General features: G+C 42.9%; 1 protein-coding gene across 2 annotated transcripts in view; it reads right to left on the reverse strand.

Annotated features, from left to right (window-relative positions):
- PRKG1 (protein kinase cGMP-dependent 1) overlaps nucleotides 1–16,284 on the reverse strand; it is a 1,007,212-nt gene that overhangs the window by 989,767 nt on the left and 1,161 nt on the right. The window lies entirely within an intron of this gene.

Raw genomic sequence — 16,284 nt, forward strand, 5'->3', positions numbered from 1 at the left:
TCTAAGCACTGTTCCTAGAATTTGTTCTCATAACTTAAAAGTGCTGTTTTATAATAATAAAATGCATCACTTCCTGACAATGAATGTCTAGTAAAAACGTTTGTCTGTATTCAGTTTCTGGGAGGCTTGCACCTCAGACATTAACAATTTCAGTAAACGACAGCTAAAATGGAGATGCATAGCTACTGGTGCTTTTCTTCGATATATGCAAGCTGTAGCCTTTAGGTGCACACACAGGAGGCAGGCAGTCACAGTGAAAGTAACAACTGGCACACTGTGGCATGCATATGTCAGTGGCCTAGGGCCAACAGGCAAGTGGGTGGAAAGGAAGCAAAAAAGCTCCATTGAGCTCTGTGCTAATCTTCTCTGGGTCACGCAGCTTTGCCCACAGAGAGGATGAGGAGGGGGTAAATCATTGTTTTTGTTATCCTTTTAGAATCTATTCTGGGAAAGCCAAGGCTTCATGCCACTATTGGAAGACCAATAAAAATATTGCCAGGAAATTTAGGACCAACAAACAAAAAGTACTTTTTCATACAATGCACAATGCTGAGTCCTTTTTAGCTTACATGCATTTTATCTATTCTGTTTGTGTTTTATATCATGTTTTAAAATTTTGTATTTTTAGATTCCCTCCCCCTCAGTCTTAATGCTACATCAATTTTAATCTCCCTAATACTGCAACACTTTCCTTATATTGCATTTACTGTATAGTATTACTGTTTTACAACTTGTGCTGGTCAACGACCGTAATAAAGATTATTATTATTACAATGCACAATCAACGTGTGGAATTCTCTGACACAAGATGTGGTGAAACCCAAGAGCATGAATGGCTTTAAGAGGGGTTTGGATAACTTCAAGGAGGAGAGTTCCATCAATTGCTACTAGTCTAAGGGCTATAGGCTACCAGTTGCAGGGGAGTAACAGCAGGAGAGAGGGCATGCCCTCAATTTCTGCCTATAGGCTTCCAGAGGCATCTGGTAGGCCACTGTGCGAAACGGGATGCTGGACTAGATGGGCCTTGGGCCTGATCCAGCAGGGCTGTTCTTATGTTCTTAACCATCTCCTAAAATAAACACAAATTAAATTGATAATGAACATTTTCCAGAATTCAGTTCCTAAAATGCTTGAGACACAAAACTATTAAGCCCAGCTATGGCTGGTTAATATATCTACTTTTTGATATGGTTAAATTGAGGATATGTCTTCAAAATATTTACCTGATGATTTTTAAAAGAGTTTGAGTCAGCTAGCTAGAAATCTTTAGTCTCCTCAAACATCCTGGGGAAAGGAATAACGATTATACTAGCTTAGCAGACTTTGCGTAGTTCCAAATGATTGTGGTGGTGGCCGGCATTCCAACAGTGTTAGGAGTATGTAACAAGAGCTGCATCAGTGCAAGAGCTGCAACAGTACTCAGCCCAGTGTGTTGCCAAGCATAGAGAAGGTAGTGATTTTCATTGTTCTCTCCTCCCTCCAAAAGTACTTTGAAATAGATATACTTCTAAAGTCAGAAAGTACTTTTGGAGGAAGGAAAGAGCAGCAAAAATCACTACTGTTTGCCAGCTCACTGGCAGAGTCTTCCACAGCGACTGTTATGTATTCCTAACACTGCTTAGTATGCCAGCCAGTATTCCTAAGAATGTAACTCAGGTCTTCACGACTTCAGCCCTCCTGCAAATGTTGGAGTACAACACTCATCATCCCTGACTATTGGCCACTGTGGCTGGGGAGAATGGAATTTTGTCCAACAACAGCTTGAGGAGCAAAGTTGTGCAGCACTGATATAACTGTAAAATTGAGTCTTATAGAACCCCTTGCATATCTACTGTTGTCAGTGTTATGGTAGTTCAAATATAAATTCCGCAAACATGGGAATTTGGTGAAAATATAATATTATTAATTACCCTTTCCTCATATGATTGCATTTAGAGGGTAGCCTATAAACACATCTACTTTTCTGTAGCCTCCATCCATTTCTTCCGGGTTACAATATTTTTAGTAGAAGCCACACTGACATGAATAGTGATCATGCTAACTAGTGGAATATCAACCACAGTATTCAAGAATAGTAATCAATCAAACATCTTTATTACGGTCCAAGACCAGTATATTTAAAAATAATAAGCAGATTTATGACATAATAATATATTCATATTGGAAGTGTTTGGTTTTTAAACATTAATTTATCACTGTAACGTATGTCCCAGTTTCTCTAGTTATTCTTTTGACACCCAATATGTTTTGTGCACGATCTGTCTACTGAATGAATTTTCATATTTTAAAACCAGGAATGATAATAATACCTTACCATTGACACTGATTAGATGAAGCTTATTTTCATCAGAAGGTATTTGCAATTCTATTAAACGTTCATGTTGCATATAAAGCGTTCCATTTTGCCAATCTCAGCCCAAGGTATAATGATTAAATTACACTAGCTGACCCTGCACAGAGCATCTGTGCGGTCGTGCACTGAGCCTGTGGCATCCCCCCCACAACTCCCTCGCTCGCTCTCCCCCCCGCAGCTCCCTCGCTCGCTCTCCCCCCCGCAGCTCCCTCGCTCGCTCTCCCCCCCGCAGCTCCCTCGCTCGCTCTCCCCCCCGCAGCTCCCTCGCTCGCTCTCCCCCACGCAGCTCCCTCGCTCGCTCTCCCCCCCGCAGCTCCCTCGCTCGCTCTCCCCACGCAGCTCCCTCGCTCGCTCTCCCCCCGCAGCTCCCTCGCTCGCTCTCCCCCCGCAGCTCCCTCGCTCGCTCTCCCCCCGCAGCTCCCTCGCTCGCTCTCCCCCCGCAGCTCCCTCGCTTGCTCTCCCCCCCACAACTCCCTGGCTCGCTCTCCCCCCTGCAACTCCCTGGTTCGCTCCCCCCGCAACTCCCTCGCTCGTTCTCCCCCCGCAACTCGTTCTCCCCCCGCAACTCTACCCACAGCCCTCTTTCTCTCTCTCTCTCTGTTCTCCTTCTTTCTCTCTCTCTCTCTCTTTCTCCTGCAATTCTCTCTCTCTCCTCAGTCTTTCTGTCTCTGTCTCGCAGTCCTTGCTTCCCCCTTCTGCTGCTGCCAGGGCCTGTTGCCCACTCGCTTGCCAGCCTCTGAGCTACCTGCCACTCCACATCACAGCGCAGCCAACAGTCTGCCGCCCCCAGCCCCCAGAGCCAACTGCCCAGCTCTCGAAGTCGCCACCAGTCCCCAAGCTCCCTGCCGCTTCACAGCACCCCTGGGCCAACTGTCAAACTGCATTCCAACCTCCCGCCAAACTCCCTGCCGATCCATAACTCTCTCCCCACTGTCAGCCAATCACCTCCTTCCTCTCTGTCAGCCAATTGCCTCCTTTCTGCCACGTCCCCACACATGGCCCATCTTGGAGAATTAATCATATAGATATTTAAATAGGCCATGTTAGGAATAACTAGTAACACTTATCCATTTATCAGACAATGGGGCTATTCACACGATGGTGTACACAGGCGGGCAGTGGGGGGGGTGGAATGCAGGGTTGAACCTAGCTTCCCTCAGATGATCACTCCTGATCCTTTCAGCATGCAAGCTGTGCGCCCACACAACCTGTACTGCCAGGAGCAGTGTGGAGCAACAGAGGCCAGGACTAGGGGTCTGAGAACCAGCTTGAAATCAAGTCAGTAAACTCAAAATAGTTCGGTTTGAAGGCTTGACCTTGGACTGAACCAGGTCCGGTTCACTCCGAGGTAGAGCTGAACCCCTCGGACCAGTTCAGGACCAGTTTTAAGATGGCAGAGGGTTTCCCCAAGTGTACCAGTAGTCAGTGGAAATACTCACAGTTGGCAGTGGCAGTAGCCATGGCGGGGGCTGTGGCAGCCTCCCCCCAAGTCTCCCGGGCTGGCTTGTTCTCCATCCAGCCCCATTTTGGCCCATCTCGGGCCTCTGTGCATGCGTGGAGGCATTTTTTTTTACCACTGTGCATACACATGGGCCATTTGCATGACCACCACCACAGCCCACCCCACCCCCTATGGCTGCCACAGCTGCCTCCGGCGTCAACTCTGAGTACTTCCATTGACTACCAATACACTTAGGGAAGCACCCCCACTGCCCTTGAACTGGACCTGAACCAGCTGAATTCGAGCTGAGATTGGCCTGGGTCTGGAAGGGGGCAAAACCAAACTGGTTCAGTTTCTATCTGGTTCAGATTTGAACCAAATTGCGGGGAAATGGTTCTGTGCACATCCTAGCCAGGACTTGTTTTCCCAGCCTCTGCAAATCCCACAAGGCACCGTGTGACTAGTGTGGTGCCTTAGGGGATTCCCCCATCAGATGGGCACTCATCAATTTTTCTCCTCAGCTCCATGGAGCCGAGGAGACTCAAAAGCCTGGTAACCAGGTTAGGGACCGCTTGCTCCCTTAGCCACAGCTAAGTGCCAGGCTTAGAAGCAGGGTTAGGCTGGGTAGGAACAGCCCATTGACATAGGGAAGGAGAAAGAAACTAGCACCTCCTAAACAGCTTTGCAAGTGGTGTAGGTGTGTCTTTATTGATGTTGGCAAGTTGAGGAACAACTTCAGTAAAATGTAATTGTCCATGGTGGAAATCCCCCAGTTAATACACTGGCTAACATCCAGAACAAGTCAATGTGGATGCAGCAGGGCAGTCCTAGCTGCACCCCATCAGGCACACAGTGGGGGGAAACAATTTTTGGCATTTTGCACTGCCTCCAGAAGTGCTCTGTATCACTCGAAAACATTTCACTGAGGAAAATGCTTCCAGAGGCATTACAGAGTGCTGGAATTCACTATGCCTCCCCACTCCACTGCATATGCAGGCACAGCAGATGTGAGAAAGTGTCCCGTAACATGGATGCATCTCCTTGGCTTGTCCATGTTGGCTTGCCTTGGCTGTGAGCCACTCTGAATATCTTGACCTGGTCTGCAATCAAAGTGACTACAGTCATGTTGGTCTCACTAATAGGAGACATTACACACTTTAGCAGTACTAGTTCAGAATAAAAATGCTCTATTAGAAAACAACTAAAGACACATCTCTTCAGCCAAGCTTCTTAGCTATTTGGTAGTTTTTAATGGGTATTTTAATTTGAAAGTTTTATATGTTTTGTTAAAATTTCTTGCTTTGTTTTATTGCTGTAAGCCACTTAGAGACTTTGGTAGTGGGCAGTATACAAATATAAGAAATGAATGAATGAATGAACAAATAAACAAATAAATGTTTAAGAACAGAATAAATAACTTCTGTTTTGCTAGTTATTATTGTTGAATCAGGACAAGCATGTGATGGCATTATTTGATCAGGTGTGTATTCGTAGAACCAAAAGCTTTTTGTCATGGAGTTCACCACTGAAATTGTGTTTTATGAGACTATCCACAAACAGCTGTGTTTAGGTTACACTCATCTGTTGTGTGTGTGTGTGTGGTGGGTGGGGGGGTTGGTTTTAAACAACTAACTGAACCAAAGAACAACATATTCACACGGGAAACTAAGAGTTTAAATCTAACATCTGTATCCCACGAAAAACTGATTTATTATCTGAGACAGAGAGAATACTTGGCCATATTCTCACTGTGCTGAGGCCCCATTTAGATGTTGCCCAGAGATGGCAAGGCTGTTCAGCCCAACCAGACCAGGTGATCTGGGAACCCAATTGTAGCCTGGCTGTGCCTATACTGTTACATCAGGCATTGTTTCTCAGTCTGAACAACTCTTTGCTCTGTGTAGCCCCTAGCCTGCCCACTTAAGTGAAAATCTACCCTTAGCCCAGCTACCAAGCCAAATATGGTCCACTACATATGGTGATGGCCCAGTTTATGCTGTCTTCCAGGGACTGCAACACCAGACAGCAGGTGTTGCTCAAAACTCCCTGATGGACTCATTCAGCAGCGGGGTGGGGGTGGGGGTGTTACAATCTGCTCAGACCTGTTTGTATGTGATAGAGAGTGAGAAAGAGACAGACAGTGGGAGAGGGGCAAGGGACAGCCTTTGAGGAGCTGTAGCAGATGCATTGCATTCAAGCCCCCCAAAGATCCTGTTTTCATTATGCAGAAATATAATTAGTCACCATTATTTATATAAACATGCTTTTATAGCAGAAGTACAAGAAAAACATCCCTTTGGTGTTTTGGGAAAAGGAGATATAAGAGGTATGTGCATATATAAGACAAAAGACTGAATTAAGGGGAGGTGTTTCAGCCCCATTGGATAAACAGATGAAATAAAACACAGCTGTAAAGCAGATGCTTTTGTTACAACACATGGTAAATATCTGTAACATCTTGTATATACTGTACTACAATGTACTTTCTTCCAACATACGGCTTCCCAAAGCTGAAGAGCTAACAGATGCGTGCACTATTTCACTCTACCTACTATAACCCCAACATTGTCTATATGCATTAATAAAAAGGAGGAAGGTTCTGGATTTATTTATTTTTTTTAAAGAACAAAACATTGAAATTAGACTCTGATATTGGTGTGCAATGGCAGCAGGAGGCAGGTGTTAGCTGCAAAGTTTGCTTTGCTATGTTAGGACACCTGGATTGGTTATGCAGATCTGTCATGGTTGCTATAAGATACATCAGATTAAGTTTCAGATTTTGTGCCTAGAAATGTTAATACCATAGCTCCAGGAGTATAACCAAGTGCAGAGCAGAATATATGTAGCTGCATATTTCTGAGCCTAGTCTCAGGAGGTGACTTAGATTCTTTCCCTGGATCTAGTGCAGAGGAATTGTGTACTTGGCCAGTGATCTGGAGGAATGTGAAGGTAACGCAGATCAAAAAGTGACCCCCGAATTATTAAAATCTTTAAGGAGAATCCATCAAATAACATTTTTCAATCCACCTCAATCACGTTTTCGCTTGCTTCCCCTACTCCCAGCCACTCCAGTTGATCAGTGCTTGCAGCAGCACCCACAGCTCAGTGACTTATAGGGAAAGCCAGATGTTTGCAGGGGAGGGGCAGAGGAAATGAAGAGAGAGTTTATTTTAAAAACGTCCTGGTATACTCTGTCACTGCTAGTGCAGTCTGTTTAAAACAGAGACCCAGCTCTGATCTCAGGCTATTTGCCTTAAAAGGGCAAAATATCTGTGGAAATAAGACTTCAGCAAGTTGGAGACAGGAAGAAAGTAGAGACACAGAGAAAGGAGCTTAAAGGTCTAAAACAACTTGGTCAGTACTGCTAAATAAGAGAAACATTGGCTTACCAGAAATGTGGGACCTTTATAATCCACAAGGAGGAAACAAAAATTAATAGTTTCAGTGTGACACAAAGAAATGGAAAGATCATAACTGAGGGAACAAGGATTTTGTTGTAAATGTGCTGGGGGAAATCTGTTTGCAGTTTCTGAGAAAGAAATCTGATCCTGTGTGAATCTGAGCCTGGTTCAAACATACATGCTTATCACTTGATGAATGCACTATCAAGTGATGGCTTGCATGTTTGAATAAACCATCACAGATCTAACAACACTGGTGGGCTTTCAAATCACCTCCAATGTTATGATGTTCCATGTAGTTAATTCACACATTAAGCAGCATGGATGAATGAGGTCCAAGACAAGCAGGACCCTACAGACAGGGAGCAACCAGCACATCATGATCTGCAGTCTTTGGCATAGTAATTATAAGCTGTGCTGAATTCAAGCCAAGGGGTCTCAAAGGAATGGTCTTTATCTTAATACAGAAATAATGAAGAGTTTCCTACCATGAAAGCTGATGGTATATCACAACCAGATATTTTAAAAACCAAGATGCAATAACACCACACTGGTAAAAAGCTAGCTCAAGAAAAATCCCACACATCAAGGGTAGGCAGGGTCCTCTAGAACTCAACCCAGTGGTTGTTTTCTGTTTAATATTGCTTCATGTCTAGACCTTGGCATACCTTCCACAGGAGCCTAGTTCCACTGTGGCCTATGTGGAACCACTGAGGTGGTTAAATCTCTCTCTTGCTGTACTAGTTTAGATTGCAGGTAAAGGCTGATTAAATGTTCTTCCATATAAAACAACAGTCTTTACACGTTAAAAAAACCAGATGTTTGTTCTCCCAGACATCTAAGCCCTATTCAGACATTATGTTGTACAAGTATTCAGATGTCTATACATCCATGAATGCCTGGCCCTGCATTCATTTTAAAAGTAAACCTGGGTACAGGCTCCTGAAATGCATGGTACAGATATGACGTGTGCTGCTGTATCTGTGTTCACCGTAACATGTGAACAACTATACCTATGTACCATTCTGTACCTGTGTGTACTGAACACTCGTACAAGTGTTGAACATAACATGTGAATAGGCAGTAATCTTCTACAGGAACTTTTTAAGTTGGATGAAGAGCAGTCATATGAGTCTCCACCTGTAGTCTAAAGCGGCATGATCCAGAAACACGGTTATCACTTCAGTGTATACATTGTCATAGAGATTTTAAATAGTTTGGGAATGTTTCTGAGGCCCAACCCTGCATTGTATAGGCACAAAGATGCTGACACTATGCGTCTGCATCTGCCATTTTAACACAGGCATCTCAGAGGGAATGAATCAGCCTCACAATTTGCACTTGGGGTTTATATTCTGCAAAAGAAGAACCCTGTCTCATATAGGACCCTACCAGGTCCCTAGTTTAGCACAACAGCATCAACAACTGGAAGCACAGAAAGCTGCCCTTAGTAATCTTTTCTGCCCAGCATCAGAGTACGCCTGCTTCTGTATGTTACCAAACGGCAACAGGCAGCCTGGAATTGAACTGTGCTATAAACTACACGTGACAGTCCTTAAATACAGGTCTGTCCCATTCATGTGGAAAGCAGGCTGTGAGGTGTGCGATTGAAAAAGTCAAAGGGGCAGACATATAGGATTGCTGAACTCTCTCTCCCATTGCTTTTCTTTGAACTGGGCTCCAATATACAAGTTAGAAGCACTAGAAGAAAGTGTCTGGAGCACACACTGCAATGGAAGAGTTGCAAACAGGGGAAGGGTTCAGTCCCTCTCCACACAGCTTGAGTGCTGCTTAAAACTTAACTGCTTTGCATATGAATTGGGCAGACCAGGCGCGTAACTATAACAGGGCAAGGGAGACCATTGTCTTGGGGACCCCTGCCTTGGGGGCCCACCAGAGACATGTTTCCCCCACCCAACACCCGCCTGAGCTTCTTTGAATATATATTTTAAAATGTTTAGAGGAAGGCAGTGAAGGGGATCATTTTAAAATGTTGTCTCTGGGCCCACTCCAACCTTGTTATGCCCCTGGAGCAGACATGCATTAAATGTTTGGGCCCATCATGCATAATCCAGGGCTGAGACAGAAAACTGAGGTTCTATATAGAGTCTCCTGCGCTGCCCATCAAACACCGAGTAGTTCAAATATCAGGCATGTGGCTGAGGGCTCATCAAAGTGGGTGCTATGAGAAGGGAGCAGGAGGAAGTGACAAAGGTAGCAACAGCTCCAACCATTCCAAGGCTGCAATGGTCTCTCCCCCCGGCCACCCGAGAGTCTTGAGATGAGAGTCTCAAGCTGGAGACCTCTAGCAGCAAGCTAGAAAGCTATCAGATTGAGGCAAGTTGCTCTAAAGAAGCCCTAGTCCTGCCACCTCACTGGCACAAGCAAGGCAACTAAAGAACGAGAGAGATGGCAAAAAGACCAGCAGCCAAACGTTATAGCCTGTGGTTGCTAGGATACTGTGGAGACCCTCCACTGCTAAGCAGACAAGGGAGAAATCTTTTTTTAAAAATGTGCCTAGGCCTTATGAACAAACAGCAGTTACAATGGGAAGACGTTGCTTCCTCCAACCCACCTCTGCTAGGGAAAGATGCCAGTCTCTGGTGAAACAGCACACACTACAAATCTGGAAACAGCTCCTCAGCAGATTAAGGGGAGGACAGATGATTCATATTCCAGAACAGCAGACACTGGGCTTCCAGTTAAGGGTCTGTCAGTTTGCAATTTGAAAGCCAATTTTCTAGGACACAAATCTGTTATCCCCTTTAAGCAGCCCCTGAGCACAGGGAGGTTATTTTATTGATGTCTTAAATGTTTCATTGGCAATGAGCAGGGGCAAAACCAAACACCACCAGTTCTGATTACTCTTCTCTTTAATAAATAGTTATTCATTCAAAGGAGATGAATTGCAAAGTTACAGTGAAATGACGTTTTGTATAAAATTGCAGGGAAACTTCATCAAAGGCTAAGAAACCTGAGCAATGTTTTGTGAGTTAATGAAAAAACACAGGTTCTTCAGATCATGACAATTATTGTATTTTCATTTCTCAACATGGTTTCAGCAATTATCCCTATTAACTGAGAGACATGCCAAGTTTCTAATTATTATAGATATTATTTTATGTTGATCAGAACATATTCCTTCAGAAGCAACTACATACTTACAGATTAAGAAGTGACATCATTCCACCATCATAACTCTGTTTTAAATGTATTCTAAAACTTTCCTAAGTATAGCTGGCCATTTCAAATGAAAGTTTCTCTCTTGCTATGGAACAACCCTCTCTTGCTATGTGAAACCCTCAGGTTTCTCACTCTTAACTTTTTGAGAAAGCACCTATAATAATGTTTATGTCATCCTTTGTGAATTAGTTCCTTAAATAGAAAGATACTGGCAAAGTAACAAATTTTGAAGTAACTAAACTAACTGCTGCCATTCTCTGTGCAACACAGTGAAATAAATCTCCCATTACATTTCTTATAAAGTTGTGCCATTGAGTCAGTGTCGACTCCTGGAGACCACAGAGCCATGTGGTTGTCTTTGGTAGAATACAGGAGAGGTTTACCATTGCCATCTCCCACACAGTATGAGACGATGCCTTTCAGCACCTTCCTACAGCGCTGCTGCCCAATACAGTGAGGAACGTACCAGCAGGGATTAGAACCAGCAACCTCTTGCTCCCTAGGCAAGTTACTTTCCTGCTGCACCATTAAGTGGCTTACATCTCTTATAGCTGAGTATAAATTATCTATACAGTACAGAATGCAAGTTTAATCACCTGAATGTATGCTATATACATTTTGAATGCTGAATGTATGCTATACATTCTATATAGTTCTATCTTTCTATACTTCTTCTCTTGTCTAAAGGAAGCAATCACAAAAAACCAATCACTTTCTAAAGGTAACAGTCATGCATTGTACAGTGTAAACATCAGTTATCCTGGTATCCTAGTTAGGGCTGGGCTGAATTCAACTATTCAGGCAATCATCTGACACAGCACATTTCAAGGGCTGTCTGGCATATTGAAAGAAATGGGAAAGCCCAGGTCTTTACACTGCGGCTGAGCTGGTTCCCCATATAACCTTCTCCACAACATTACAAACTGAACTTTCATGTCTCCTCCTGTGGAGAGATTCACAGGCTCCTGGTGGGACAACATGAATATCTTACCATGGGGGTGTTGTGGCAAAGCACTTGTATCAGCCATTCATGCAAATTTCATAATCCACAGAAATGTTGCAGAGGGTTCTGGAATATACTTCCACTCATGCAGAGACTTCACTTGTGCCTTTGCTCTGCTTCTAACTCCTTCTCCACAAGCTCTTGGGCCAGCCCTGATCCCAGTGATATGGCCAATTCACCACATATGTTGGTGAATTAAACTCTCATTGTTAGACTGAAATGCAGTTTCTCCAAATGCTTAGGACTGGACTTCAAACTTCATTAATATATGAGCAAAAACACTAGCCTAAATCCAGAATGTTACAACAGAAATCTTTTTAAAAGGTACTCCTGTTATATCTCTTACACTTCAGAGAATCTGATGAGTGAAGTCAGATCCCATTTCCAAACGTCCACCTCAGCTAGTAGAGTTTGCAACTTTTCTTAATGATTACAGTGGGAAATAAATCCATATTACAGCTTCATTGAACCTCCATGTGGCAGGACAATTATGCTGCAAATAAGCACTGACTTTAATGACTTTTCTAAGAAAGAGCATTCAAATCAACAAGAATGCTGTAATCTCATGTCACAGACAAAATGATCTATATAACAGTATTCACATTAGAGTGAAAGCTAACTCCTTACAACCAGGCTAGTGAGGAGCAAGCCGGCCTTCATTTACCATTAACTGCACATACTAGAACAAGAAAACATTACTCATAAACATTAGGCAGTTTTGTAGTACTGAGGCCTCTCTCACTTTCCAAACGATGATTGCTTATGAATGACCCCAAACAGGGGGTAGGGGAATCCTAAAACATAGATTCTGAATGTTAACTCTCAGATAGGCAAGCTTCATGGTTATACCTGAGCTCAATAAACATGATCAAGGTGGAACAGAACATTGAGCTGGCAATGAGATGAATAAAACAGAAAAAGGAGAGATAGTCACACTGGTTGCCACCCAGATGGTTACTCAATATTACTACTCAGGAAGTAGTCTAAAGGACTGCTTAATTCAATAAGACCACTCAGGATGTCAGCCACTGTCTTCACTGAAATCAATTCTGAGTCTTTATATTATATGCTATAGAAGATTACTTCTACCTACACATATTTCTACTCACCTTATGGGAGTTTCTTAAATGTTGCATTTAAATATGACAAAATGATCTATATTTACAAGCTTGTCTATGCAGACAGAAATTGAGATGCTAGATGCTAGTAATAAATAAAACCACATGATGTATTTTGTCATGAAGCATTAAATTTTCTTCATGATTACCAAACCAAACACATTAAGATTTATAAGACAGTCATACCAGGAAATTGAGTGCTGTGTAAAGGATGCTATATTTCTTCTCCGGGGGGTTAGTTTTCTCCATTAAAAAGATGTGACAGCAAGTGTGAAACAAGAACAGATGATTTCCCCCAAATTTATTTAAAAGCTTCAAAGCAAGATTTATTACAGCTGTCCTTTCAATATGTCCTTTCTGGACAGACAGGCTAACACAGTGGAGGGGAAAGGCACTGAAAGCAGGTTTCTTTTTCCTTTGAAGACATTCAAAACCACAGAGAAGAAAGAGATCAGGAAAGCCAGGGCAATCCTCTGAGTAAGTCCCCAATGGGACTTGTGTGCTGTGTTCAGTCTCAGTATTTTTGTCACAACAGATCTTCCCTGATTCTCTTCTAGTTCCACAGACTGTCAGACAATAAGGAGCTCCCAGTACTGAGTGTCCATTCACTCACCAGCTTCTTACTGCCTGTCCAGAAAGTATTTTTTTCCTGCGTGTCTTGCTGCCCACAAAGTATCCAATTATAGGATTGTGTTTTATAACAGATGCTTCACTTTCCCCCACCTCTCTTCAGAACACTGTCACTCTCTTCCATTTTGTTGTTTCTTAAATTTTATTGCTTGATAATTTATTACTCTGAAGCAACTCATAACTCCAGCAGGATACTACAAGACTGTCACATATACAGGAAGGTGCAGTTTGCTACTTTTGCCTTATCCAAATCTGAATGCGTTAAAGGTCATAAACTTCATTTGAAAAACAGGTACAACTAGGGCTTCCAAAAGTAAATTATGTGCCTCTTTGCATTTTGGCTCTTGTTGCCGTGCGGATGTGCAATCCTTGACCAAAATTCTAGCTGCCCTGAACTCTGCCTCCTTCCATAGATCCACTTGTACTCTCTCTGTGGTCCTGGATACAACTGCCAGTGAATACAATTAATTGAACAGACTACAGCAGAAGAAGGTTTAGAAGTAGATCCGTTCATTTATATCCCCTCTCTCACATCCTCTGTGAGTTCTTGCATCATCAGATACATACAGGCAATAGGCATTAGGAAATAGGGGAGCCTCAAGAAGAACATATTATCATTTCACCAAAGCAAGGTTGTCACGGTAGTCATATACAAAGAACATGAAGGAAACTGGAAACAAAACAAAAAACACCAGTCTGTACTCTATCTTCTGGGCTCTTTGCCCTGATAATTCTTGGGTATGATGATAAAGTGTCTATGCTGTTGAAGTCGCAGAGTACTTTATGTTTCAGTGTAATGGAATGTAAATTGGGGCATTTGTTCTAACAGAATTTTACATATTCTGTATTCTCAGCGGAACACTGAAGTGAGAAAACCTTTGTTGGTGCTAACTGTGTGAACCTTTACCATTCAGTGATTTAATTTGCATGTTGGTAAATTAAAAGCAATGTTTCTTTCAGTCTCTTTCAGAATCTCAACATGGGATGATTCACCTGATTAAAAAATAAACTCTCAACATGTGGCCACCTTATCATGTTTTCCAACTGACCATGTGGCAAACCAAGTATTTCCTTCATTGTGCACCCAGACTGCGTTAACTTTTATTGAAAGCTAATGAAAGAAATTAGTCATATCATTTGCTGAACAGCAATCTGGCAGTGACGGGCTGATCAGGCAACTGCTTTTCCAGATGGTTAGCTCCATCACATGAGGGAGCTCTTTACAGTCACCACAAACTTTAGGCCAGCTCTTGATCTTGTGAATCAATCCTAACAGGTATCGTCAATATCTAGTACCATATAAGTGTTTGTCTGTGAGATATATCTGTGACTTTATCACAGATCCACATAAGTTCAACATTAGAAAGAACATAAAAAGAGAAATACTGGAGCAGAACAATGGTCCATCTGGTTCAGCAATGTTTACAGCTATGGCCAGCGAGGTGCTTCTGAGAAGCTTAGATGCAGGACGTAAAAGCAACCATAAGCACAGCTGAACTATTAGGATCATTTAACACATTATATCTCTCTTAACACGTTATTTGTGTCACACTCAGGTAGATTCTCTCTCTTCTTTCAGTTCATACCTCTGTTTGAGCAGTAATTCTAACTTGCGAATGCTCGTGAATATTATGCAACAGGGGGACAAGTTTGCTGTGATACAATTCTGGACTGATCTATGCAGAGGATAAAGGTGTTACCTTGCATGTGTAGTCCAAAATACATTTACTCAAGAATGTAACCACTGTATTCAGAGATGTACATCAAAGTATGAACCTTTAGGACATATTGCAACAAAAGTTTCTCTTTAACGAGGAAAAGAAAAGCTTTGTCATGGAGGGACAAAGCCCCAAACCCAGTAACAATCTGAAATGTTTAGATGAGAAGACTGCATTGAATCTATCTTGTTCAAGTATATTAATAGCAGCTTCCTAGACTCTTTAATACATGCTTTAGACTACAATCCTATATGCACTTAATTAGAAATAGGATCCATTGAACTCTGGAACTTACTCCCAAGTAAACATGCATAGGATCATACTGCCTGAATGTCTTTATAGAACTTCTGGCTACCATTGCAACCTATAGCATACTTCTTTGAAGCAGGAGCACTGCTTCAGATGTGATAAGCTGGTAAAATGTGCACACTTTGCAGCATCTGTTGGTGACACTTGTTACATTTTAGCTTTGCTTGTCAGAAAGACCAAACAGCCACCTTTTTCTGCTCTCCTCTCTAAAAGCCTTGTCAGTTTGACTGCCTCAGTGAGCTTGATGAGCTGTGAAGCAGACCAGACTTCTCTGAAGGCACTCAAGAGGGATGTGAGGAAGAAGAAATGCTGTTGAAGGGAAGGGACCAGAAGGAAGTCCTGCACTGGGGATGCTGTGCCCCAGAGACACTGTAAATTATGTGCAGAGTATGTGCAAACACTGCCAGCATAAATCCAAGACACCTCTCTGTTCTTCTCAGTGGGCCAGCCAGTGAAACAGACAGAAGATCCTAGAGCAATCCACGCTCTTGTCAGAGAGGCACTCAGCAGATTGCTGCATAGAATGGGGAAGTCACACCTTTTCAGTGCTAGAGTGTATTCCTAGCACATGTGATGAAGTAATACAGCAAAGCAAACACAGAGCGCCTTTCCTCCCCCACCCCCCATAATAATAACAACAAGCCTCTATGTATCTGAGATTAAGGTGTAAGAGTGTAAGACCAGAGACCCTTGGCACCGCCTCCTTTGAGAAGGTCTGCGGTGTTTCTGCTCCTCCTCTGCTGCCCCACAGCCCCACAAACAGGAGACCAGGAAGGCTTGGCAAACAAAGGTTGGGATGTAAGAGTGAAGAGAACCAAAGAATTCCAGAATACACAGGACAAGAGCACACGCAAATGTTTGAGAGCAAGGACGGATCAAAGAAAAGCCAGCTGTCCCCACAATGGGAGAAGAAACTTGTTAGGTCTAAGGTGAAAAAGGAAAAGCCCCTTCTTCAGATTTTGAAAGGGCACTAAAAGGGATGTATACAACTATGTATGGCTTTTAAGGTATTTCTACTCTCATTGGGAAATTGGGGGTGGGTGGGGGTGGAGTGGCTGCATGAAGAAGCTGTAACTCACATTCTTATATCTGCCTTATGATAGCACCAGCAGTCAGCTTGGAGAAAGT

The sequence above is a fragment of the Hemicordylus capensis genome, chromosome 3 (genome assembly GCF_027244095.1).
Source record: "Hemicordylus capensis ecotype Gifberg chromosome 3, rHemCap1.1.pri, whole genome shotgun sequence".
Lineage (NCBI taxonomy): Eukaryota > Metazoa > Chordata > Lepidosauria > Squamata > Cordylidae > Hemicordylus > Hemicordylus capensis.